Source organism: Struthio camelus, chromosome 1 (genome assembly GCF_040807025.1).
Source record: "Struthio camelus isolate bStrCam1 chromosome 1, bStrCam1.hap1, whole genome shotgun sequence".
In the NCBI taxonomy this organism is placed as follows: domain Eukaryota; kingdom Metazoa; phylum Chordata; class Aves; order Struthioniformes; family Struthionidae; genus Struthio; species Struthio camelus.
In genome coordinates this window covers 147,610,574-147,636,413 of record NC_090942.1, presented here as the reverse complement: position 1 = coordinate 147,636,413, position 25,840 = coordinate 147,610,574, and the positions used below count along the sequence as shown (strand labels likewise).

Sequence of the window (25,840 nt, the reverse complement as noted above, 5' to 3'; positions counted from 1 at the left end):
AATAGTGGCACCAGGGAAGTTATGATTCGGAATAATCCTACCAGATGGAGCTATGCTTTACAAAGAGCTGCTCATTTGGCCCTTCTCAACCAGAAAGAAAAGGCTGGGGAAAGGGGAGGGGGAATGAATAGAACGAAAAAGTGATGACTCCACAAAAAATGAGCGGGCTTTGCTGAAAATGAGGTGAGCCTTGGGGCAAAGCAATAATAGAATAGTAACTTAAATTGATAAAATACCTTTCAGCATGGTCTCAAAGCACTGCACAGTTATTAAAACCTAATGCCAAATTTAGCACTACAATAAAAAGACAAAATAAAAGCAGTTCCATAGCATTCTAAAATACATATAAAATACCAAAAATAGAGTAACTCTAAAGCCTGAACAATCTTATTTTCCCCTTAAGTTTGGAAATATGAACTTATTTTCAGGGCATTGAGTACTAGCCTTTTTTTTTTTTTTAATGAAGAGGGCCATTAGGTAAGTAGACAGTTCACTTAGGGTAGAGGGCAAACTGTGGGCAGGAAGCGAATACAGTGGGTTTGCTTTGGAAATTCCCTAAACTCTGGGAAACAAATATTTAACATTGCTCATAGACTTAGCATTTAAGATGATCCAAGAGTTTGTTCTTAGAGGGACGGGAAAGCAGGAAGGGCAAAATCGGACATTTTCATTACGTCACAAGTTACTGGGCTTAGTGAAAGGATTATTGTGTGAAAGTGTGAAATACCAGATCTAGGTTATGCAGGAAAGCAGGCTACATGGCTGTGATGGTCCTTTCTAGTTTCAAGAATATGTGCATTTTCCAACAGTGTGATTTATTTATTGTGGATATTAGTAGAGCTGAAACATTACAGAGGAGATTCCTTTTGCAGCCTACGTCTGGCCTAGACATCGCATGCTCTCCTTACAACTAATGGAGAGAAACAGGCTTTTCCATACATCATTCACCCGGCTTGCTTAAACATCTCTGTTAGGAGGTGATGAATCGTGTCCTAGAAATGCCTGTTTCTCTCCATCAGCTTTAAAGGGTGTTTAGTGGGACAGGCAAAGATATACACTTGGTCAGATGAATTCTACCTTGGGATGGGAGCTGGCTGGGGAACAGAAGCATTTCCCGTTTGTGTAGAAAGGATAGAAGAAGAGAGTGGCAGAAAAGACAATGCTAGCTGAAGCTTTAAATATCCAACCTGGAAGGTAAGGCACACGGTTGGGACAGTTGTACACATTTCTCACATGCCACCAAGCAATTTTGGAGAAGTTAATGAATGCATCCTCTTCTGGGACGTTTGCATAAAACTTTTTTTTTTTTTCCTATTTGACTATGCTGAGTGCAGTTAGCCAAACCAGAATTGTATTCAATAATCAAAATATTTATTGTGTATGTCTCTGTAATTTATTAAACAAGCTGTGTTCTCTCTCTCTCTTTCTCTCTCTCTTTCTTATTTGTTGCTGAGTGGGAAGCCAAACGCTGGAAGTATAAAGAAGTATTCTGTTTTTAAAAACTTTGTTCACTGATTTGTACAGAATGGAAAAAAATTGTCAACAGGGTATAGAAATGAGCTTGGTTTACTTTATAACATTTGACCAAATATATTTTGTCTCCTAAAGCTGGAGAAAAATGCACAGTCTGCAACCCCTTCAAATGGATAACCTAGAGAAAACCCATTACCCCTTCCTCTCTGGCTTAACCTCAGTAATCTGATAGCAGTAGGATTAGTCGTCTGTAGATAAATATTGCTTAAAAAACTCCCAAACTACAGTTAGGAATAGGTCTGTAAAATAAGATCAAGCCCGTTTAAAACATAAAGGAATAAATAATATAAGAATTAGCTGTTTCCCAAAAGGGAAGGAGGAGAGATTTATTAAATGGTTAAATGGTTTAAGCAACCATCCACTGTTTTCTGCAACTGAAAGCAAAAGCAAAAGTCAGGCCTGAGCTCATAGGGTCCCTAACCTACCTCCTTCCTTTTCAAAGAAAATTAGGACCATGAGAGTAAGATCGTTCAAAATACCACTTTCTGCAAAGGCTTGGAAAGTTTCCAGATCTTAGTTTGGAAGGACTAGTATGAAGCAGAAGTATGTCAGGACTGGCTATAGCCTGCTATAAGGAAAATGAAGGAACTGGATGAGAATACAATCCATCTTAGAAAAATAAATGAAACACAGAGGACACTTTCATTTGAACACATTTTGTGATATATTTTGCATATCGAGAACAGAAGCACATCAAAAAGGAGGAAAAAGAAAGGAATCTAGTTCTGGATAAAATTGAATTCATTAGAAAATGGACTGAAAATTACAAACTGAATCTTCCAGAAGGAGTGAAAAACTTCACTATTTCACAGAAATAGAAATTTTTAAATCAGAAAAAAAGGCATCATAGAACAAAAAAGAAAGAGTGATATATAAAAATCATGAAGCTGTGTTTATCTGAGGAAACTCGGGGGTAACTAAACAATAACACATGAAGGAGAAAAAATGGAAGGCAAAGATATCGTTACTGACAGTACAAGTACTTCAGCTGGTAACAAAAATATTAAAAAAATAGGAATGGAAAAGCATAACTCTGAACCCAAGAAGAAAGACAAGCGAGATCGGCATAGAGTAAAACGGGAAATGAATAGGAGGATAGCCTGAAACACGAAAGTGAGTAGTCTCTCTCCCAGCCCTGCCCAGCCACAAATCTCTGGATAAACAATATAATGCTACAGCTTCACCCTGGATCGCAAAAGGGACTCTTCCAGGTGGGACCTCCCCCTGGGAAGTGAAAAGGGGATGAATATTGCTCATCAACACAGGGTAAGTGTGAATTTTCATGTTTAGAGGAAAGGAGAAATACGATCAAGGAAAGGATCCTTTGGGGATCCACGTGGTTGGGAAATTAGACTGAGGAAACAGCAAGGGCTGGGGAACAACGTGAAGATATGCATTCAGCTGGCTGGGATGGTGGCTAATGAAGCTGATTTTAGAGGTGGGTTGTGTAAAATGATGAAGGAGGATCAGAAAAGTAACCCAGCTATATTGGGAGACTGAGAAGTAACCAGGATTTTCATTACCCCTCTATTGAAAAGAATGAAAGCCAGTTTTAATCTATACCTTAGGTGTTATAGCTCAACACTTTATTGGCAGGTCTTAGTTCGACAGGGTCAGAATTACATCACAAAAACAGAAAGGATAAAAGAATATGGGCTGATAAATTGTGGATTTGTGAATCAAGAAAAATTATACCTATAAATGTTAAAGGTCCAAATGGTCCTCTAAAGAGAAAGAAGGTTTGACTAGCAATACGGACTGGTAAACCACGTAATACACCATTAAAAGAAATCCATTTTCAGGCTGGGGATACAAAATAACTAGGAACAACATAGGCACATCCAGCATGTTGCTTTCTGCAAGACCTGACTGAGAAAATGAAAGCCACTGTATCAGCTAAAAGCGACTTTCGTTTTAGGAGGCAGTCTGATGAATGAAGAGGCAAATTAAAGGACATCTAAGGAGGAACAAAAAGTAATAGTTTTCCTATGAGGCATAAGTAGAATCAGTTGTTTTCTTTCTATTCTTATTAAGAATCCTTAATAAATTCAGGGAGTAGGAGATTACTGAAATGTCATAAATTATCCCTTGGTAGGTCAAGGGATTTGAGAATTGGGCAAAGAAAGGTATAAGAAAGGCTAGTAAAGTGTTAGAAAAACAACATCTGAACAACATTTGGAGAATGTGGAGTTTTGAAATGAGAATTTACATTTACTGTTCATACCACAGTACAGATTTTAGAATGGATACAGTCCGTATGTTTTCTGCCTTAACAAATCAAATTCTCTTCAATAATCAGCTGCCATCATCACTTAGAGTTTATGTGAATACACTGCTAATCAACAAGCAAACAGTACATATGGAGACTGAACAGAGGTATATCCTGTGACCTCATAAAAGTAAAAAAAAAAATTACAGGGCTTCTCAGAAATTTCTGAGATGAAATGCTGAAGGTTAAAAATATTGTGGGCTTCTGTAAAGCAATAATGAAATAAATCTTTATTATTGAAATTTACTATCTTTAAAAAAGAGAACAAGAACAAAGGAGAAAAAATACCTGTCAGAATCCTGGAATTAGAATAAGCATAGATTATTAGAAAATCCTGTGAGTCAGAGGAAATTGGGCTTCCTGCAAATCAGTAGAATGGAACAAACTTTGAGATATATTTGAAACAATAACAACAACAACAGCAACAACAAAATGCTAAAGTAAAAAGGACAGACAGATCTGTGGCAAGGGAGCTTCAGAGAAAATGTCTAGTTTGGTGGTTATTTTAACGAGACTAAACAGTAAGAGACTTCTTTTACAAGACGCAGCGTATCCTTTGAGCAAATGTATGAAGGATCTCAAACTTTCAAAGCAGGGGCAGGAGGAAGAAGCTGTCTTCACTTTTTATATCTGCCTCAGCTGAAAATAGAAAATAGAGAATTTCTGCAGAACTATATTGCACAGAACATTAGGAACCTGAAGACAAATCTGGTAACAGAATTCTAGAAAGTTCTGAGAAAAGTTGACGGTTTAAGGGGCAAACTCTTTCCCTTCCAAACAACAAAGGTTTCTTTCAAAGTCTGAAATTGGAAAACAAAAGAACAAGTTTCAAACAAATAAAAGTGTAACTTTTAGAGTACTATGTTTTTCTATTGATGATTAAAAAATATTGAAGTAAAAGAATAAAATCAATTTGAAAAAGATTTTGGAGATATAAACTGAGAAAGAAATAGTATTGTAAACATGTAAATTTAACTTTACTTCTCGACAGAAAATAAACAAGGGCAATCCAAAATTATTAGATGACCACTTTTTTGAGGAACTTTAACTAGAAGAACACCTACTAATTTAATTGAGCTAAAAAGGCTCCAAAAAATACGAGAACGCTTAAAGTTACCATTGCAGCCTTCTGAAGAGATGCTGGTAAACCCTTACTTGTCGTGTTACGTAAAGTAAAATCTTTAATGAGGATCACAACCATTTTGTTCTCTGTGACTGTCAAATAAAGACTAAAGCTGATACAATGATGACATTGGAAATGAGGTACTTTGAGTAACCAGTCCTTCCCATAACTAGTACTCATCTTAAATAGCGAAAGGCTTCAAGTAATGGGAAGGAGGAAAGATTTTTTGAAAGGGTGAGAGCAGTTGCTTTTGCAGGAAATATAGTAAACTTCTTTTTCTATTTCAAAGTTGACTTTAAGGACAATAGCACTTTAAAAGGTGGATGTGAATGCCATCTGAGAGAGTGCCCAAGAGGGACCAAGTGTGTGAATATTGCATTACACAGGCTTTCAAAGAAGAGCGTTTTTCACAGCTTCCTCAGCACAGTGGCCCCTTCTTTCACACAGCTCTATTGAAGGATGACATAAATCAGTGTACAGAACCTTATTCACAGTCATGGACTGGTGCAGAATGATGTAAGGAATTTAGTTTCTTAGAAGTTTACTGAAAGAGAAATGCTGACCAGTAAAAGGTAAAAGCTGCTAATTTTTTCAAGCAATTTGAATATTACCAGAAAATTATGAAAAGCTGCTTCACCCATCTATGCTAATCAGCTTTGTTTAAAATAATGAATTCTCATCAAGAAGCTTCTGATGACCCCCACAGAGAAAAATATTCTCTCTTCTAATATTTTCAAATGAGAACTTTAAAATAAAAATAAACATAGTAAAGCTCTCATTTAAACACTCCTCTTGAACTCTAGAGGAAAAGCATTAATTTTTGCACAAAAAAAAGTAAAGAAAAAGGAGGGAATAGAGAGATTTAAGCAAAAGATGACTTTGGAAGAAGACCTTAGGAAAGATACTGAGCTGAAACTGGAGTAATACTATACATTTTCCGTCTTTATCCTATACAAGGAAGGGTTTTGAAACAGTATACAATTAGAAGCTGTTTCTAGTTTTATGTTCCAACACATTTCCTATATGTAACATGATTTTCTGGAATAGCTGTGGAGGAAGAAGCTGCTTTTTTACGTCTCTTGTGGCTGTGCTCAGAAGTTTAAGCATGCTGGAGAGAAATGAACAAAGTAGCAACCATTATAGTGGGTGACCATATCCTTACAGCTCTCCTAAGCTCTTACCTAAAGAAATTTAATCTGTGCAGAACAGGAAAGAAAAAAAGTCAGCCAGCATTCTGGTGAATCGCTTCTGATAAAGATGCTGCTGAAATGTGGAAGGAAATTTACATCCCTCTTTCTCCTGTTAGTCATGAAAATATGATATGGGATGTCTTGATGGTAAAGGAATGATTCTATCATAGCAAATTGCTAGAGAAGAGACAAAGAGGCACACATATATAGAAATATGGATTGTTTTCCATGTAGTACGTGCAAGGCATACTACAGATTCAGTAAACCCAGTCCCATGTCAGATATTTTGAATATTAATGGTAATGATGAATAAAGTTTTCCTAGATGGTGAAGATAATTCAAACTTCAGAAAAGTTTCAGCAATCATTTGTTCTTTAAAGTTGTAATTACATCAGCATCAGGCATTTGTCTAGTTATGCTGAGTGTTTGTGGGATTACTAGTAGCTGTTGCCTGAGCTGCCTGAATAGAAAAGGTCTTTGAGATTCTCTCCAAGAGTTGTGTGAACCATTCTTAAATGGCTTCCTTACAAAATTTGTAACTAGCTCTAGAGATTTACAACTTTGTATTCAGATAACATCAGATTTTTATGAGGTGGGTCACATCAATATGAAAGTGGGAGCCTTTTTACTAAAAGCTGCTGCTGTTGTTTCTTGTGAGCATTTGTGGAAGCGCTGTCTGTATCTTCTGCTGGGAAACAAAATTACCGTTCCTAATGCCCTAAGCTGCTGTGCAAATGATATTTAGCTGGGTAACCCAGGCAGCTGGGTCCAGAGGAGGAATATGAAAGGATGAGTGGGAGACGCTCATTAAGATGCAGAAGAACTAGTTAAAAAAGAGAGGTAAACTTACACAGATAATTGAGAAAGTTGCTTAAGATGTGTTTCGTGCTACCGAAGAATAAAGGACTATCCCCACGGAAGGGAGTGCGACTGGTTAATAGCTCATATTTATATAAGTTACATTTGACAGGAGAAGAAGGATAGTGATTCTTGCAGCATCATCTATAGAACAGAACTGCAAAAAAGATGGCCATCAGAAGATATTGTAGCACTTTTGCACCCTGTAACATTTTCACTCTAAGTTTGGACAGAAAAAAAAACCATCAAAAATCCTATTTCTATAAAAGTATCAGGATCTAGGCCTTTTTTTTTCCTGCTCAAATTTAGGCAACTTTCAGAATAAGCTCTCTTAAAATACCTAGTGGCTAAAGCATACCCTTGAGGTGTCAAAGGACACAGATCAAAAGACATTTTGATTGCAGAAAGATTTGAAGTCTGCAGTCTTTCACTATAACAGGGACCAGAGTGAGTGTCCTCAGTTGGACTACATAGTTGCTCTCTGTTAGGCAGTCTTAAATAGGAATTCTGTGCTTTCTAAGCCCTGTTTTCTGGCCTGCTAGCCTTTAAGAAGACATCAGACACTCTCCATCTTATTGTGTGCTAGAAAGAGAGCTATACCTTAACTTATCCAGATCCCCAAGGGCCAAGAGGTTTTTCAAAGAATAACCTCAACAGGCACCATCCATATCCCAGATCTGGAAGGGAAACCTGAATGAGCAAATAATGCAGAGGGGATTTAAAAAAAAAAAAAGGGTGAGGGGAGTGCATTAGGCTAATATTAATTTTGAGTAAATAGATATGTTCTGAAGACCAGGGATCCTGAATTTGTATATCTTCTGTTTCAGTTTACCAATACCTGTATTACAGCCTTCTTTTTTGTTAGTAGTTGTATAATTCTGAGAAAAATACGTTGACTGTTAACATTTCAGTACTAGAATATAACTGCAGAAACCTTATCAGTTCCCTCTCAATGAATAACTTACTTCTTTCTTCCTTCTCAAAAATTTAGAGAGGGCATTAAAAATAATTCAATTTTTTTGCTTAACCATAAATATAATGCTTAATGACTATCTGTGTTCTCAATTGTGACAAAATCATAAGACAGTTCTGGGAAGCAAAAGTTATCTGCAAGCAACAATGCAATGTCCAGAGCGCTGAAGAGCGCGCTCTAGAACAAACAGAGCAGCTGACCAAGCTCTAGTTGGAGGTGAATTTAATAGAAAACAATATAGGACTGAAATAGGAATGCAGAAAAGCCAACATTTAGACATATTGACATGGTCTCCCAGTTGACCACAGGGACTAAAAAGTCCCGTTTCTCTGCTGAAAAAAGTGCCTGAATATCTCCTCTAAGATGGCACATTAGGCCCCCAGCTGCCCTAACACGGCAAGCGCTGTGTAAACAAGAGCAGGAGGGGCTGCACAGCCACATCTGCCTCATGGGCATCACGGGTCCTCTTCAGCTGCTCTGCTACCATCTCTCCTCCCTGCTGTCCCTCCTCTGATGCAACATGCACCAAGGGGATTTTAGGGGGAACAGTACTTCATTGGGGAGCAAGCAAAAGCTGCCACTGACTTATCTCTCAGCAACAGTGTAACTCACTATGTTTGTAAATATAGCAGGAGCTCATGTGTCTTTCTCTCTCCCGTCCTCCATCAAATCAGGGTTCCCTTGCTGACATCTATATCCGTTAGGACTTCTAGCTTGATTTCCCTCACCCTAAAGTAATAGAGTCCAACTTCATCCCCTTCCTCCTATGCAGCAGTGCTCTTGACTGAGATCAGAGACACCAACAGCAGCCTAATAAACGTTAGTAGCACTAGAGCCTAATTTTTCCTGAACAGACCTCTTATTTAGTTTGATTCTTTCGTCACATCATCCATCACAGACATTTGTCCTGTCCCTGTGATTTAATTACATTTAATGCGGTTGTTCAGCCAATTATGTGGCCTTGTACATACAGCAAAAGTTTTATCTTGTTTAGCGTTTGCTGAATTAACATTTTATGATTAAGCACCAACGAACGTCTCTATGCCACCTCCTGACAAAGAAAAAAATAACAACTTACATTGTCACATGGGGAAATGGGGATCATTCAAGAGAAGTATGCCACTCAACTGAGAATTGTTAAATGGGCTTGTTTACGGGGTGAAATTTCATATAAAGCAGAAGTTCCTATTTTACTAAACATAAAAAAACAATAAAAGTCAACTAAAAACCTAAACAAAGTCCCTCCTGTGTACCATTTAGCAATTTGCTTCACCACTAACTTGTTTAATCAAGAAGCTCAATAACAAAAATATTCTTTTTGTGTAGGAAAATCCAGCATATCTGTCATTCCACGTTGCAACCTTTCCACATTTCAGCCAGCTCTGGCCTTTGTCAGGTTTATATACTCTTGAATTTATTTTGACAAAGTCCAAAGCCGTTCAGACCACAAGGGGTACTTACCTGACTACTAATACCCAAAATAAAAAGGCTATTCTCTAATATGAACTGCAAGATTAAGTTTGATGACTAACCAACAGCTTACTAGACGAAATGGTACTCTGTGTGTATAATGTGTAAACATACAAATATGCATACTAACATACACATATATATATAAACATACGTTCACACATACATTTATTTGTGGACAAGAATACATTCATTTCCTCCCAAGAAAAAATATAGCTCACTCCGAATAATTTTTCTAGAAAGGCCTAAATTAGGTTATCAGAGAAATCAGTTGCTTTTTCAGCAGTATAGGAAATTCAGGTATAAACAATTCTGGAAGAGAGTACATAAGTAGAACATTTTACCAACTGAATTTTCCAAATGATCTAGGCACCTGAAGGAGTGATTAAGCCTTGAGAAGGACTTGCAGAAGTGTTTAACCAGTTTCATTCTCTAAAGTGCTTTTGTTAATCTGAGGAGTTAATTGCCTCCTGTTTAGATACTTACCCATATTAGCAAATTTGTTCTCACTGCATTTGGTGAGAAAAATATGCATGTTGATACTAGAGGAAGTACCTCAGAAAATTACAATAAAAAGAGCCACACCATTTGACATTAGTGTTAAGGGCCAAAATCCTACCATAAATCTACTTGTAAAATGCCCATCTTGGGCACCCTCTTCTACCTGAAATTTTTATTCAGCTGAAAAATATAATGATTTCTCTTACAACATAATCTGGCCCTTATCCAAAATAAGAAGACCTTCAGGCCTATAGTCCTGTCTCTTTAAACTACAGCAAAAGAAAGTAGCAAGATGCCACCCAGACACTGCCAGCTTGATGCAGAAACAACTGATTAAGTCCTTTAACCTCTGTGGTGGAGCAGATCAGAGCCAACTGATGCTATCTTCAGTGAAATCAACAGTAATTTCTTTTTACTGATCATAGTGGGTTTTGAACCAACTTGTTTAGCAATTTTAAGGTACATTCTGAAAAAAAAAGTTGATGTAGGAAAGATGTCGTCATAAGGAAGCTGGACAAAGCAAACAACTGCTAAGACACTGGCAGAATAGCCACATTTACTGGGAAGATCTGCCTGATAATTATTATACAATTTGTCTCAAGGCTTTTCTGTTGTTTGCACAACTCTCATATCCAGGTGGATATGACTGTCATGTGGAGCTGGTAGCAGCACTTACAATTACAGATTTCTCACACCTTTCACCCTCAGCGTGTGCTTTCAGTCACTTTGAACTTTGGTAGCCTTTTTCTTGGTGAGTATTGTCCATGCTTTCCCATCTCCGTAGTTAGACTTTAGGAGAAATTTCAGGAAGATCGTTCAGCAATTTCTAAAGATCTCTCTCTAAAGAAAATAGTTTTGTCAAAGATTTGAAATGAAAATACAACTATTTTTCATGCTTCTAGTCTGTGGAAATAGCCTGAAATGTCAAAAGAAATATTATAAGACCTAAGAAATAATTATTACTTTCCCTGGGGAAAGAGGAAAATTAATTCATATATGCTCAAGATACAAGCCTCTGGAAATCTCCTTTGCAGAGCTTGTTAAGAGGTTGGCTCCTCTGAAAAATCCGTGTGCGCATGCTCATGACAGTAAGGCAAATACAAACTCTAGCCTCAAAGAGCTCTTTCCTGCCTTTTCCACAGAGTGTGCTCAAGGCCCGCAGCACTTTCTGCATGCCAGTTCTGTTCACCTTGCTCAGTTTACGGGGGGATATAAAGGTTTCTCGAATTCCATGGTTACATACAATTCACATGCATGACCTGTGCCTCATTCCATGCACAAAGCCAGCAATGCAGATGCCCGAAAAGCACTAGTTTCGCACAAGGTAATAGCGTTTTCAACGAGTGTCCAAAGATGGGATCTTTCTGGTTCTCCCACATACTTGCCAGGTTATACTGGATAAAGAAATTAAAGAAGCTCTGGCATTTCTTCGTCTGGAAGCTGGGAACTTTCCGCCCTTAACATTCAACAATCATAGGATAACTTCATATGCTAAATTTCTATTTGTTAGCCCACAGTATACCGAGTAAACAAATGCTAAGATTGCAAAGTCACAATGCAAAGAAAAAAATAAGAGAATTGCTGTGGTTTGTGTGTATGCATTATGATACAGCCTTTAATTACACACCCACCTTCAATTTGCCCTGCAGGGCCCCGACTCATTCAGTGCACAAGATAGTCTGTGCTCACAGAATGAGGAGACATACAATATTTCTTTTTCTTCTTATCATTTAATATATGGCCCCATGCCTAATTTTCTGCACACTGTCCAAATCTTGCACTGAATACATAATTATTCATTTCCTAATGGGCTTTTCCCTGGTGCTTTTTTTTCATAGTATCCTAGTTATTAACAGACATTAATGAATTTATCTTCATAATGTCCCTGTGGTATGATTCTCCCCATTTTACAGACAGGGAATTGTCAAAAGTGCCAGCTAATTTGAGGTGGCAATTTGAGACGCCTGAGGTCTTATTTCTCAGAGTATGTAACAGTATGTATGTTCGGAGTAGTGTTCCTATTTATCTTAGTGACTTCTGTGAAAGCTCAGCAGTTTTTCAAAAACAATTGCAAAATCTCGGGCTCTACACTCAGAACACGTCAGAACATGAAAGTAGGAATTTTTTATGATTTTCCTGGAAAATCTCTGACAAAAGCAGGATGGAATATAGGTTTCCATAAACACTCAGTTACTTCTATCACAATCTCTTTTGTTCTTCGGCTTCATTCAATGTCCACCTCCAAAGCATCAGGTGATCTTCAGTCATGACACAAAATGGATTCATTCCTAAGTGCTCTTCATCCTGCATTTTTAATGAAGTGGGAGTCTTATGATCTTTTATTTCCATCCTCAGACATAGCACGTATTCATATAGTGATGAATGAAGCTTAACTTCTTTTGGACATTTTCTAATGTTGGACTATGGGGCAAGTTTACAACTTCAAGTTTCTTTTCATTAGCTAATTCTTTAGAATTAACTAATTTAAACATAGAGAATATGAGAACAAATCTTGAACGGTGCACCCACAAACAAACTCACTGAAGCAGAACTGGAGTTGTTAGACTTGCAGAGCCACTTTTTATTGCTCAAGGTATGGCAGAAACTGGAAATAGGAGAAATATTTGCTATGTGGACCTCCCACTAGAGGGGGATGGAGGAACACATTTAACCGGTGACTTTGGTAGCTGTAACAGCAGAAATGTGGAGGTTCAAGGATAGTTGGTTTTACACAAGTAGAATATTAGAGTATGAGGATGTATTGGAGGAGCAACAGGAAACCTGTTGCCCTCTGATTTGCCTCCTTTTCTCTGCCTCTGTAGTATATGTTCTTGATCACAGGACATCTATGTAGCCTCCTCATTCCTCCATTTGATATAGCTGTACCCAGTTCTTTGCTCCAGGCTCTGAGGGAAATGTGTCCTAACGCCTCTGCACTGGTCACTATATATTCTGTGTTCCTGCTCTTCCTTTGTGCCAACTATTCTGATTTTTTTTGTTTGTTTGTTTGTTTTTTCCCTCTTACATCTTGCCTCACCACTTCTTGCTGATTCCCTGCATCTTCTCCTAAACCTCCTCTTTAAGACTTGCCCCCATTCAACCCCTAACTCTCCTACATTCAACTCCTAACATCTTCTTTTTCATCACATCTTTTAAACCTCTGTCTTCCACTCATCCATCCCACCTGCCTACCTCTTCCCCACTATCATACTGGGTTTCCAAGTCAGGCTAGTGCCCTGGCAGGCTGCAGGGAAGCAAGGTGCGGGCTCACAGTGGGTGCCCGCAGCACCTGTGAGGGCTGCCGGCAGCACACCCTTGGTGCGTTTGGGATGGATCTGCCCAGTAAGGGGCAGCCACACAGTCAGGCAGCCCACAGCACCCTCAGCACACGGAGCATCTAATTTAATCACCAGATTGACAAGACCTTGCAGTGTGTGTATGAGCTGCAATTTTTCAAAGGTTTATAACTGGGCAAGATTTAGGCAAATTTACACAGTACAAGGCACTTTCATTATATGAATGTCATCCTCATGCCAAAGTATGGAGGAGCCAGAACATTTCCAAGGAACAATTTGTGTTTTTTCTCTTTTATTTTAACATGATCTAAAGAATATTTTATGTAGCTTCACTTAAAAACAGCTGCATCATTTCAGCTTAACAGCAGAGTAACCTTTACTACTGAAAAACATTAAAAAAAGATAATAAAACCAAAACCATCTTTCAGCAGTCCCGCAGCATGGGGATTTTCAGCTCTGCAGTTGAAGTTTGCAAACTTACACAATGAATTTTAAACTGTATAGTGATGTGAATCTTAGCTAACACCATATCTGTTCTATACTTCATGCACTATAAATTCGCTCTAAACACTATCAGACCTCTATTAGAAACTAAAAAAGAGTATGTGATCATATTTTGTATCGCTGTTGCAAATCATGAAATAACATCATTGACAGATATTTGTTTAAATAAATTCTCAGTGAAGATATTTTTATTGATGGCATGTTCTTGGTTCCTATTTTTAAAATTTGGTTTGGTAAAATTCTCCATGCCCTCATCTCCCCCTTCACCCACTGAAACACTTATACCCTCCACAGCAACATGATAAACTATGTTAGTTACCCTGTCACAGTAATGTGATAAACTAAATAAATTCATATAATTAATGTATGGATATGGCACTTATTACCAAAGTATACTTCTGTAAAAATCACATCTATTGCACAAGTTACACTGAATATTTTATACACTTATGGATCTTATTTTTGGCCAGCAGCTTGTTTAATAAGGTTGAGATATATTCCATCTCTGATGTCATGGAGCTGATTTTAGATGGCCAAATATAGATGCAAGCTCATAAATGTAGAAATTTGGCTTTTAAAAAAGTTTCTGAATAGTTGTAAAAGCTTTGAAAAAATAAATTATTCAGATAAAAATATTTTTGAATAAACAAGACCAGAAAAGTCTTGAGTCAAAAGATTACAAGTAAAAACAATATGGAATGTCTCAACCCACATTTAAAAATATTCATATTCAGTATGTTTTCATTTACTTTTGTTTATTTTCATCTTTCAGAGGATTATATTAAATTATTATAATAGTATCTTATTTCTTTAGATCAAAAGAATCTACATTTAATATTTCATAGGGGCAATTGTCCGTGTGGTCTCATATTATCTTATTGGAACATCAAAGCTTGTGTTAAATTTCTCTTAGTACCCCCCTGGGCAGATCCCGTTCTCACATGGAAGCTATTGGTTAAGACTCAATGTGGACTTTCATGTGGGGGGAAGGGAAAAAGACTATTTGATATCTACAACTGGACCACCAGGCGATGCTTTGAAGATGGGAGGGAGGCAAAACCTACCCTATTTGTGAATGGTTATTTAGGAACTTCTTTCATGTGATTGCTGGGAAGAAGTCTTGTTTCTGATGGAGAAACTTAATGACAGACCTGGTGAAATCTGACAATTCCTGTTGCCTTCTTTGCTGCTTTCCTACAAGGGTGGGCATGTTTTGCAAGTCCTCTTAATGAGTAGCTGTTGTAGATAGGAATGTCCTTTCTAACAGATTTATGCCCCAGATATTGACATACGTTGTATGAATATTGCAAAAGCCCCTGGTAGCCTTCTAGGTTTTGTGGGACCATCTTCCATATGTATGTAACATGACTGTGTAGGGTTCCAGTCTCTGCTGTATAAAGAGCAAAACACACAATAACCACAGTGACAGCCACATTCTTGGACATTTGGGTGGTACTTATCTCTTCTAAACTCATCCATGTAAAATTTAATGGTCTAGTCTGCACTGGTTGTCTTAGCCTCTCTCTAGGCAATGGAGAAAATGAGGAAACGCCAGAAGTTATCCAGACTGACTCAGAAATCTCAGGTGGTGTGAACTGCTCTCTAGAGATGTCATGGAGGGACCTAGACGACTTGTTTGAGAGGCTACGAAGCAGCTAACACTTAAGTAACCTGAGCTAGGCAAGCCGAATGACATACTCTCATACCTATTTGCTTTTTTGGAGAGATCGCTAAGAATGTTAGTGTTTATCTAGATCATCATTCCTAGATGATAAGTGGTGAAGTACCTCTCAAAAAGCCAACTGTCTGTGGCTCATAGACTGTCACTGACATTTATAATTAGACTTTAGACAGAATACCTCATCACTGTTGTATATTACCAGCCCTGCTGCCCTGTAGGCTGAGCAGGTCAAACTTTATCTGAATAGTTTAAATGAGTGGTTTGGGTTAACGGAATTGATTTTTCAGAGGAGACGTGGAGCATGATGGAAATGTGGGATGCTTACCTCTGTCTATGTTCCTTTCCTGCCAGTGAAGATCTAGCTGATGTAGTCTGTGGAGTACAGAGAGCTATGCAACTGGCACTGAAGTAAACACCTACATTTGATCACCTAAATAGCTATTCCAGATCTACACTAAGTACAGAGGGAATATAGATACCCAATTTGCATTTGATGTAAAAGGTGAAATGTGATTCAGTTTTGCCTGTGCCCAGGCAGCTTGTGCCATCTGAGATGCCTTCTGGTATCACAGACATCCATAAGCAGCGGGTAGATACAACCTAGGGTCCCTGGGTGGGAGAACCGCGAAGTCTGGTGTGACAGCGGGAGACCAGGCACAATACTATAGGCATCTCAGGTGCTACCAGAAACCTATAGGCAGACAACTGAATCCAGTCCCTGTATTCAGATATCTACTTTTAAATGCCTACAATTCAGAGCTGAATTTGACTTGTATTGATTACCTGGCATTAGGAAGAAACTTCCTTTGTCTGTCATTTACTTGTGCTTTTTGGAGGTGTGCCTACCTTCAGAAACATATCACAACTCTGAGAAAGAATACTGCATAAGAAGGACCTCTGGTAGCATTTACCTCATCATAGTTTAAATGGTTACAGTGTGCCTGCTTACATCTCAATTGATTGTCCCAAGCTTACATTAACGTCAATTGAGAGAGGGAGAGTTCTAGGGTATAATTCACTTGACCTACTTTTGATGCTTTTGTTACAATGAAATGAATAGTACCCTAAAAGTACTCGTCTCTCTCTACTGAATGTGAAGGGAGTCAAGGGTGACTAGCTCTGATGTAACATCCACCTTCTAGTTGTCCACATCTGTTCATATGAATCACACCTACTCTGACCAACAATCCTGCCACAGCACCCTGTAAAGATTTTCTGAAAAACAACTTCTGTTCACAACCAGTGAACATACTGGTCACGAAAGTGGAGAAGGGAAGCTATTAGAATGACAGCTGCTCTGCTGAGCAGCTTTACAGCTAAAAGCTAAAATTGTCAGTTCAGCACAAAAGCTGAGTTTGTTATATTTGCCCACTGCTTAGCCTCTCCAGGGAGGAAACAGCAGGACCTAACTGATGCAATTGATGCTACCTTTTGTCACTACTCAGAAAGATGCCCCCCTCTCCCTTGGTTGTGTGTGGGTTCACCAGCATGAATAAAAGTATCTCAGAGATATTTTATATCATCTTTATGATATTTTTCGCAATGGGATTACACATTTTTGTTCAAAAGATCACACTTTCTAATGAGTAGAAAAGCTAATTGCTCATTATACAGGGTTCTGTGAGACTGATGGACATCCACAGCGATATTTGAACCGTAGGCCTCACCACAAAAACTGTTTTCAAACGCCCGTGTTCTGAGACAAACAGGAATATAGGGCTTACCATACTGAATCAAACCATAAAATTTTCCTAGCCTGTTCTGCTAACAGTTACGAGTATATACGTTTCACAAATGAGTGAAAAATCTTTCAAATAGGTGGAAGGAGTGCTCTGTTAACATCCATGCATCAATCTGAATTTAGAATAGGGCTCGTGAGTTTTATTTTACATTCTTTTTCACTTTTTTAACATTAACCTTTCTCATTTCAAATACTATGATGACATCACTGAGACATCTTTACTGAAGGCTTTCAAAAAGAAGATAGATCTTGGGATTCAGAAGTAAAAATTCTGTTGCAATGTGATAGAGGGGGAAGGATAGTAAGCAAACATGGATCCCACTTTTTGAGAAAGCAGGGAGTTGGAAGTGATACTAAATAAAGTGGAAAGCTTGTATTCCCTTATTTGGAAACACCTGAAAGATGATTTTTCTATATTTGTCTACAGAAAGCATACTAATGCTTTGTATTTGAAACCTTTCAGACAACCATTTAGCCTGAATAAAAGTACTAAACCAGGAGGAAATTGAGAGGTAGTACTCTGATATACAAAAGCCATTAGGCCATAAATATGAGCAACACGAGAGATTTTATCCCTACACTCAGTGGTATTGTTGCATCAGTGAGAATCACCTGCATGGAGAGTGTTCTGAAGGAAAAGGTCCTGAGCGGTTTCTGAGGTGTTCAGCTGTAGTGGAAGAAATATAGACACCTTCAAACTATTCTTCTTAGATAGCCAGAGAATATTGCAATTTTGAGAATATGCAATTTGCATATTGATTACTAAACCTATGTTTCCAGCAATTTATAGTATTCACAGGAAACCTACAGAAATCAAATTAGCTCTTTATCTTCAACAAAATTTGCAACTTGCAGGTTATTCTTCTGATCTACAAGGTTCTTGTTTATCCCCAGCTGTCTAACACTTTTTGTAGCCCTCCTTGTTATCATATACATGCTCATGTTCTCTGGATTTAAGACCTCTTAAAGCTTCCTACACTTAAAAAGTTTATGTGCTGAGGCAGTGACCTAACTTCTGTGCAAAATAACACAGGGCATTATGATAATATTTTTCCAAAATAACCAGAGGCAATTGACTGTATTGGCAGAGTACTACAAGGACAGAAACACATCTGATACTACTAAGATGCTTATGTGTTGTTGTGTGGTCCAATAGTTTATCTCTGTCTTAGAGCACATATTTTTTATTAGATTTGCTAAATAATTTTACTCTTCAGGCTGACTTTTCTTGCAAAATTTCTTCCTTATTTTCAGAGACTTGAGTTGCAAATCCGTATATAAACGCTGACAGAATGTGTGAATATCATCAGTGCATTTGTATTCCGTCTTCAACTCTTGCTTCGTATAGAGCCCTGAGACTAAAGTCACATCAAAATATTAAAAATTGTTTAGTTACTACTGTCTTAGAGCTAAGTTTGCTCTATAATATGTGTTGTCCCTTCTTCGCCTCACCTACCTCTCAGTTTCTGTTTTAATTCAGTTGTTGGCCCTCTGTGACAGAGGGCACCTATAATGCTGCACACTCTTTGAATGGTGTCTAGACAAGTATCTCACATTCAGTTTCCTCTTAAATATTATCTTACTATAAATGATAGACAGCAATAATTTATTATACTGTTCTTATAGCGATAGGTGTGATCACCTGCTGCCCAGAACCAGTGTGCTATTTCTCATACCAGTATAGGTCAAAAAAATGTATAAACCATGTATTTTGCATTTACTTTTGTAGGTTAAACTTGTGTGAAACGATTTGTTTATCTTTGGGCAGTGACCCCAAAAGACTGGAGAAGTGGGAACACAGGAATCTCATGAAGTTCAGCAAAGGAAAATGTAAAGTCCTACACTCGGTGAGGAATAACCTCCCAGAACAGTACAGAGTGGGCACCAATCAGCTGAAAAGTAGCTTTGCAGAGAAGGACCCAGAGGTCCTGGTGGACAAGTTGGGCATGAGCCAGCAATGCACTCTTGGGGTAAAGAAAGACTAATGGCATCCTGGGCTACATTAGGCAGAGTGTCACCAGCGGGTTGAGGGAGGGGATCCTTCCCATCTGCTCAGCACTGGTGAGGCCACACCTTGAGTGCTGGGTCCAGTTCTGGGCTCCCCCGTGCAAGAGAGACATTGACATGCTGGACCAAGTCCAGCAAAGGGCCACAAAGATAATTAACGGACTGGAGCAGCTCTCACAGCAGGAGCAGCTGAGAGCTGGGACTGTTCAGCTTGGAGAAGAAAAGACTGAAGGGGCATCTGTTCAACGCGTGGGAGTGAAGAAGACAGAGCCAAACTCTTCTCAGCTGTGCTCAATGACAGGACAAGAAATAACATACACAAATTGAAATTGGAAATTCCATTTGATTATAACAAAAAACTTTATTTTACTGTGAGAGTGGTGAAACACTAGAATAGGTTCCCAGAGAGGTTGTGGAGTCTCCATCCTTGGAGATAATCAAAATCCGACTGGGCATGGCCCTGAGTAACCTGTTGTTGAACTGAGCGGGGTGTTGGTCTAGCCGATCTCCAGAGGGGCCTTCCAACATCAACTATGAAGTGACTCCATGTGATTTTGTGATTTGTCTTCTGGCTAAACCGGGCCATAAGTTTGGAAATGAAAGGAGTGCAGAAGGAGGAAAAAGGGAAAAAGAACATACCTTTTGACTTTTTCTTTTTTAGATTTTATTATTTTCTAGGAGTGACTGTCTAAGTGTCTTTCCTAAACTGTATCTGGAAATCTAGAATAAAAATTAAATTTAAACAGCTAATGGAGGATGTTAATATTGCTCTGATTACCAATTTTCTGACTCTGTGGTACAGTTAATGTACTTGCGGTACAAAATCAGACAGCGGCTAGTACAAGCAGGGCTTTTACTCTTCAATTTTAAAGTGTCCTTCCAATCAGAATGCTCTTCCTTTTCTTGAAAGAGTCATTTCATTTTTCTAAGAACTCCCCTATTGCTTCATAAGCGGCATTGGAACAAAAGGTTATGTAAGTTCTATATCTTTCAACTCCTTTGTTTCTCAGCTTCAAAGAGCCACATCAAAATATCTTGCAACAGAGCAAACATCAACTGGATTTTCTTTCAGCATTCAACAGATATCACATTCTGCCAGCTGTCCAGCACAGTATGAGCAAACGCTGCCAGATTATTCCTTGATGTAGAACAGAGCCCACTAATACTGAGGTAGCTTTATGTGCACTTTGCAATATTTATTTACTAGGTTTTTTTAAGACACTTTCACATCAGATCAAATGGTACTATAAAAAGCTGATGTATAATACTTAAGGTAAAATCCTACTACTTTAGAAAACTTCATTCAGTTCTCTGAACTTTGTCTTTTAAAGCTACAATATTTAGGCACACCTATTTTCTCCCTATTCCCCTGTGTTCATTGCCATTGATAGCCCTCCTGCTGAGTCCCACGGTAGCAGGAACAGCACCTAGTACCAGGATGAAAGCTTTGAAAACAATTTCGATTTGACAGATTTCAACCCAAGATGCAGAATGACTTCAAAGCTATAGGTTTAATCAAAATTAAGAGGAAGTACTGGCTCCCCTCTGGACTGCCTCTTTCACCTCTTGTTTTTCATCTACACCATATTACTGTGCTACCTGTTTAAGTCTGTGAGGGTGGTAACACTGAGACTTTTCTGATGTGGAGATCTTCTCCAATATCTAAGTGCTCAAATCCTTTATGTTGTTGATTGTGATCTAACACCTTCTGCAAAATAGCATGCAAGAGACAAGAGATATTTGCACGCATTGAGATACCATGAGAGATAACTCTGCTCTCAACCATCTGCTCGACCCTTTATTTACTGCTGCTCTTTGTACTGAAATTCAAATATTTTGAAGAGAAGGGGAAAAAAAATTGCACAAGGAGCTCCCATTTCATCTTTAGCTTTTTTATGAACAACATCTGCAGAATATGATAGGAAACAAAAACATCTGTTTTCAGTGCCTTTGCTGTATTGTGTCTTTACAGTGGCTCACGTGCAGACCTGAAGCCATGCCATCTTGGGATGCTTTCTCCTTTTTTATGTGTAAAAAGCCTTGAGCAAGCTTGATACTCAAAGGTAAGATATTCAGAGCTGGAGCAGGTATTAGTAGGCCCGGAGTAAGCTTGCTTCAGCTTCACAGCTTTTGGATGAAAAATCTTTTGGATGGAAATTAAGATTGAGGTTTTGGCTATCTAATGAGAGATAAATCCAAAAGCTTTTCCATTTTCCGGTGGTAATGTTATTCCTCATGGAAAAATCTACTATAAAGTAGAGGCAGAATTCTGTCTATTAGTTTCATCTGGTCTATGTTGATTTAATTCACTGGAAACATGAACTTTTTCCTAACAGGAAAGCATGCATGATTCTGTTGGCCTGTTCTGTATCTGACGAGGAAATTCACCTTCCCTTCCACCTCTCAGGGGCTTGGTAAGATTTCTGTGACCTATTAAATGACTATTGTGTCCCACTGTCTCTATGAATGCTTTTAATTGGTGGAAAAAGGCAGAATTAATGTTTGAAAATTAGCCCTTTAAGAATTTCAGATGAAAAGCATTACTGGCTGTTATTATTATTTGTCACCAAAATTTGCTTTTCTGTTTAGGCCTTTTTATGCAGACAAAGTTCTCTCAATGACTTCGGAGGGTAAATGATACTTAAATTAATGATCTGGCAATAACAATAACATCGCATCAGGAAGACTTTTGTGTACTGAGAAAGAGCCTCACCTAAGTCATATACAGAATTTCCCCTCTTCCCCAATTTACGTACTCGAAAGCAAATCATACCTTGAGATTACAGTAGGCCCTTATCATTCAGCTGTAAATAAACATAAATCATCTCTAGATTGCACTCTGGCAGTCTATGGCATGCTGCTTGTGGTAACACAGCACCTGAGGGCTTGGCTGTCTTGTAATGATTGCAAAGGGAATACAGAATGGTTTGGAAAACTATTGCTTTGATCTAGGAGTTGCTTAAAACTACTCTACCAAACTAGTCCCTCAGCTCAGGCAATAGCTTGCAAAGCTATTTTCGTAGTTTTCAGAGAAACTATATGCCTGACTACTATCCCCCCGCTAGAAGCAGATTAAAATCATTTTGCCACCTCTTAAAATGACCAGCTTGCCCAGTTCTGCGCTGAATGATGCTATATATGTGGTTTACTGTAAGATCCTATCTTATTTGTATATAATATATCTACATTTATTTCTTCATTTTCACATGCATATTGTACTCACATGCTTATTTATTTGTAAATAGAAGCTATTATCCCAAAATGCAAGAAGCTATTCTGTGTGATTTTAAGTTTTGAGTTCTTCTTTCTCATCTCCTCTCTCCCAGCTTCTTTATCCTCTTTACCTACCTGCGCACATTACTACTCTTTTTTTTAAGTAGATAACTTAAATATGGAGGTGTTTATATATATTTGTATAGCACTTTTGAAAACTGTTTCTGATGTTGGTTATGCATGTCTGAGGACAGAGAATGCCAGACTGGGAGATGAAGCCTCATGAGAGCAGGGGAGCAAGTCTTACTCTCTCAATTTTGGTCTACAGGATGATTTTGCACAGCCTGGTGTGCAACTCTCCAAGGTATTATCTCCTACATACAAAATTGATGGTGCTTGTGACCTCTTTTATAAACATATTTTGACAACTACTGATGAAAATTATTGCTTAAGATCTGGAGGAATGAGTGAACCAAAGGACCTCATAACAAGGGAAAATGAAGCGTGGGACTATCTGTGGAAAATTTAAGGTACAAGTACAGTAAATATTCCTTTGGTCCCTCTTCTGACACCATTTATAGCCTGTCTGAATATATAGAGGGACGCTTGTTTTTGTATGGATTGTGTTATTTCTTTATCTTGTTCACATTTCTCCTCAAAGACCAGGAAATCAGAAGCGTCAGCTACTGGGGAGGCAAACACAAATCCTACAACTAATCCCAGAAATTTCATTTTGAGAAAGAAACTGTCATTTCATTAGGAAATGAAAGTGGTCTTTCTCTGCTGCAGGCAAGGATGAGGAAATGAGAGCATGTGTGGAGCACTGAGGTGCTGTGGAGAGGAGCCGGCGGGTGTGCAACCCTGCATTTGTCTCTCACGCCTTCCCTACGTATGGCCTTGGTGGCTAAGCTCCACCAGCCTTGTGGACATCTCAGCATTTCTCCATGGGCTTTCAGCAGTGTCCCTGGGGAGGAAGGAGAACGAGCTTGCTGCTCTGCTGCCTGGTCCTCTTCTGAGCTGTGGGGCACTGAGGAAAAGCTTGTTCCCACATCTGTCTAGTCCCTCACAGGGAAGAGCTCTGCCTCTCACTAGGTCCATCAGGACAAAAAGAAGAGGAGAAGAATCCTAACCAGCTGTGACTCTTCTTTTTTTGTTGCAGAGTTAGGGCTTCTCTTACTGCCCCAGCTTGCATCAACTAAAGGCCTGGTTATTGCTCAGGGGCAGTATACACCTACTATTTTCCATCCACATTACCTCGTGTCAGGAGTTGCCAGCAAGAAATGTGCAGGAGCAAGCTCTTGAGTTGACTGCCTATGCATGGGGATTGCACAGAAGTTTAGTCAGTGATAGACATCTGCTTAGATAGTCAGTGATAGAAGGTTAGTTAGGGCTGTGCTTTCTTTTTGCACTGAAAGAACCACTTGCCCATTGTCTTTTGAAAAGTTTTGATGTACATGGCAGTCATTTTGATGACTGAGTGATCCTTCTCCATTTTCATCTTCATAGACCACTTTTGTTTCAGGAAAAGGAAAAATAAACTAAACTGTGTTTTGTATGGCTACATTTAGTCATGGTAAAAATCTAAGCCACAAAAAAAAACAAGGATATTTTTGAAAGCTTTTATGAATAACCTATTAGAAACCTTTAGGTTTCTAAGCAACCATTTTCTGCTCAAAATTATGCATTCAATAACTATGGAAAAATATATTTCCAATGAAATTATAAAACCTTAACACAACAAATAAAAAAAAAAAAAACCATCAAAAGTGAGAGAAAACAGAAGTTGCAAGACTGGCTCCAATAAGTCCTGTTATTTGTTAAAAAAAAAAAAAAAAAAGATTTCCTCCTATTCTTCCTCTCACTGAAAATCAGACACCAAATGCAAAGCAAACAGTATAGATGTTCAGTCTAGTAATGTAATTTGGCTCAGCACTGGTATAGCTAACGCATAAATTGCATGAGGAGTAAATATACAGTCGGTTTGTTCTTTCGTTGCGAAAATATAGTTCAATTAGTCTGGACTACCATATGATACACAGTTTCCCCCTTTCTGTGGGATATAATTAGGAATAAGATGTAGCATCTGGGGGACTCAGGCCTTTGAAGAACATGACAACTTTTAAATGAATAAAGAGGATGATATGAAAGTTGCTGTGTACCCTTCTTCTCACTGTGGGGAGTTGAACATACCTTTTCCTGTCTGGCCATTTAATTTGCTCATTTGTAACTAGGCTTGCATGAATCACTGGAAGCCTATTCTGACAGTCTGTGGGAATGGCTGTGTAACCATCCGGGAAAGCAAAGGAGAGAGGAGGAGACAAGATGAGATCAGACAAGACAAGATGAGCCAAGCCGAGCTGAGCCGAGCCTTGTCTTTGACCTCTTCAGGGACACGAAAAAGTAATGACAAAATAATGGAAAATGGCAGACAGAAAATTAGGGAAGCCTCACATTACGCTCTTACTAGCTTGTCACTGCTTGGGAAAGCAGTTGAAAGCGGCAACCAGGTCTGTGATTCTGTTGAACGAATCATGAGGAGCAAAGGCACTTGAATTTTGCTTGCAGCGCTGCCCGGAGCTCTCCTGCAAAGTGAACAATAGGCAAGCAGACAAAGATGTAATTTCATGTGAGAAAGTTTCATCTTTATAATGTAAAGTGCCTTCTTATCTGAACAGCAAGGTGATATGTAGCATTTTGTCCACATCTTGGAGAACTGAGAGTTTTGTTGGAGGTAGCTGTCTCTCCTTGATGTCTTGGTATCAAAGCAATGCTCCTGCAAGTCTTCAACCTCTGTAAGCTCCTGAAGGGTTTTATTTTACCCAATATGTCATAAAGGAGAAAGTAATCTTAATCCCATGATGGGACAACTGGTTATACAGCATAAGTGTGAGGAAATTGTTCTGTAACCCGTCTGTATCACTAATATTCATATCTGAAGTGGTAGTTCCATCCAACCTCTCTTAAATGTTAGTGTAAATAGCACACATCCATACTTTTATAAAAGCATTTGGCTTCCTTGTCAGATATTTTTCACTTGGATCCAGATTCTCAGACTCTGATCTCAGACTCTGATTGTTCTGATTGATCCCCTGCCGAGTGGCTATTCAGTCTGAAGCCAAAGGTGCCCCGCAGCCTTGGCTCCCAGCGGTGACTTTAGGAGCTCGGGTGGAGGGTGCAACGGCTCTCCCTCAGGCCATGCGCCAAGGTTTCCTTCCTTTGCAAGCAGTGCTAGGTGTCATCAAGGACCTAAGGTCCCATCAGGGACAGGCTACCCTGGGCACCAGGAAGGAGCTGCTCAGAAGTGTGCTTGGGGTCCCCAGGGCAGCCAACTCAATGAGTATTGCTTATCATCCGACATATTTTGGGTCACTCTGAGACTGCATGTTGTACAGTGTTTAATAGAATGAGCATCAGTATTTGGGGCAGGAAGGGGCTTTTATACTGCTTAAATCATGTTCTTCGTCCTTCGGTAGGCACTCTT

The 25,840-nt window shown here is 38.7% G+C and overlaps 1 long non-coding RNA gene across 2 annotated transcripts; it reads left to right on the top strand.

Annotated features, from left to right (window-relative positions):
* Positions 1-1,959: 1,959 nt before the first annotated feature.
* LOC138063014 (uncharacterized) lies at positions 1,960-25,818 on the top strand. Of its 2 annotated transcripts, XR_011136668.1 has the most exons (5): positions 1,960-2,799; positions 21,119-21,209; positions 21,483-21,560; positions 22,614-22,723; positions 24,591-25,818. It is a non-coding gene; the product is annotated as an uncharacterized lncRNA (long non-coding RNA). The 2 variants fall into 2 exon arrangements; XR_011136667.1 differs by lacking the exon at positions 24,591-25,818 and having other exon boundaries at positions 22,614-22,862.
* The last annotated feature ends 22 nt before the right edge of the window (positions 25,819-25,840 follow it).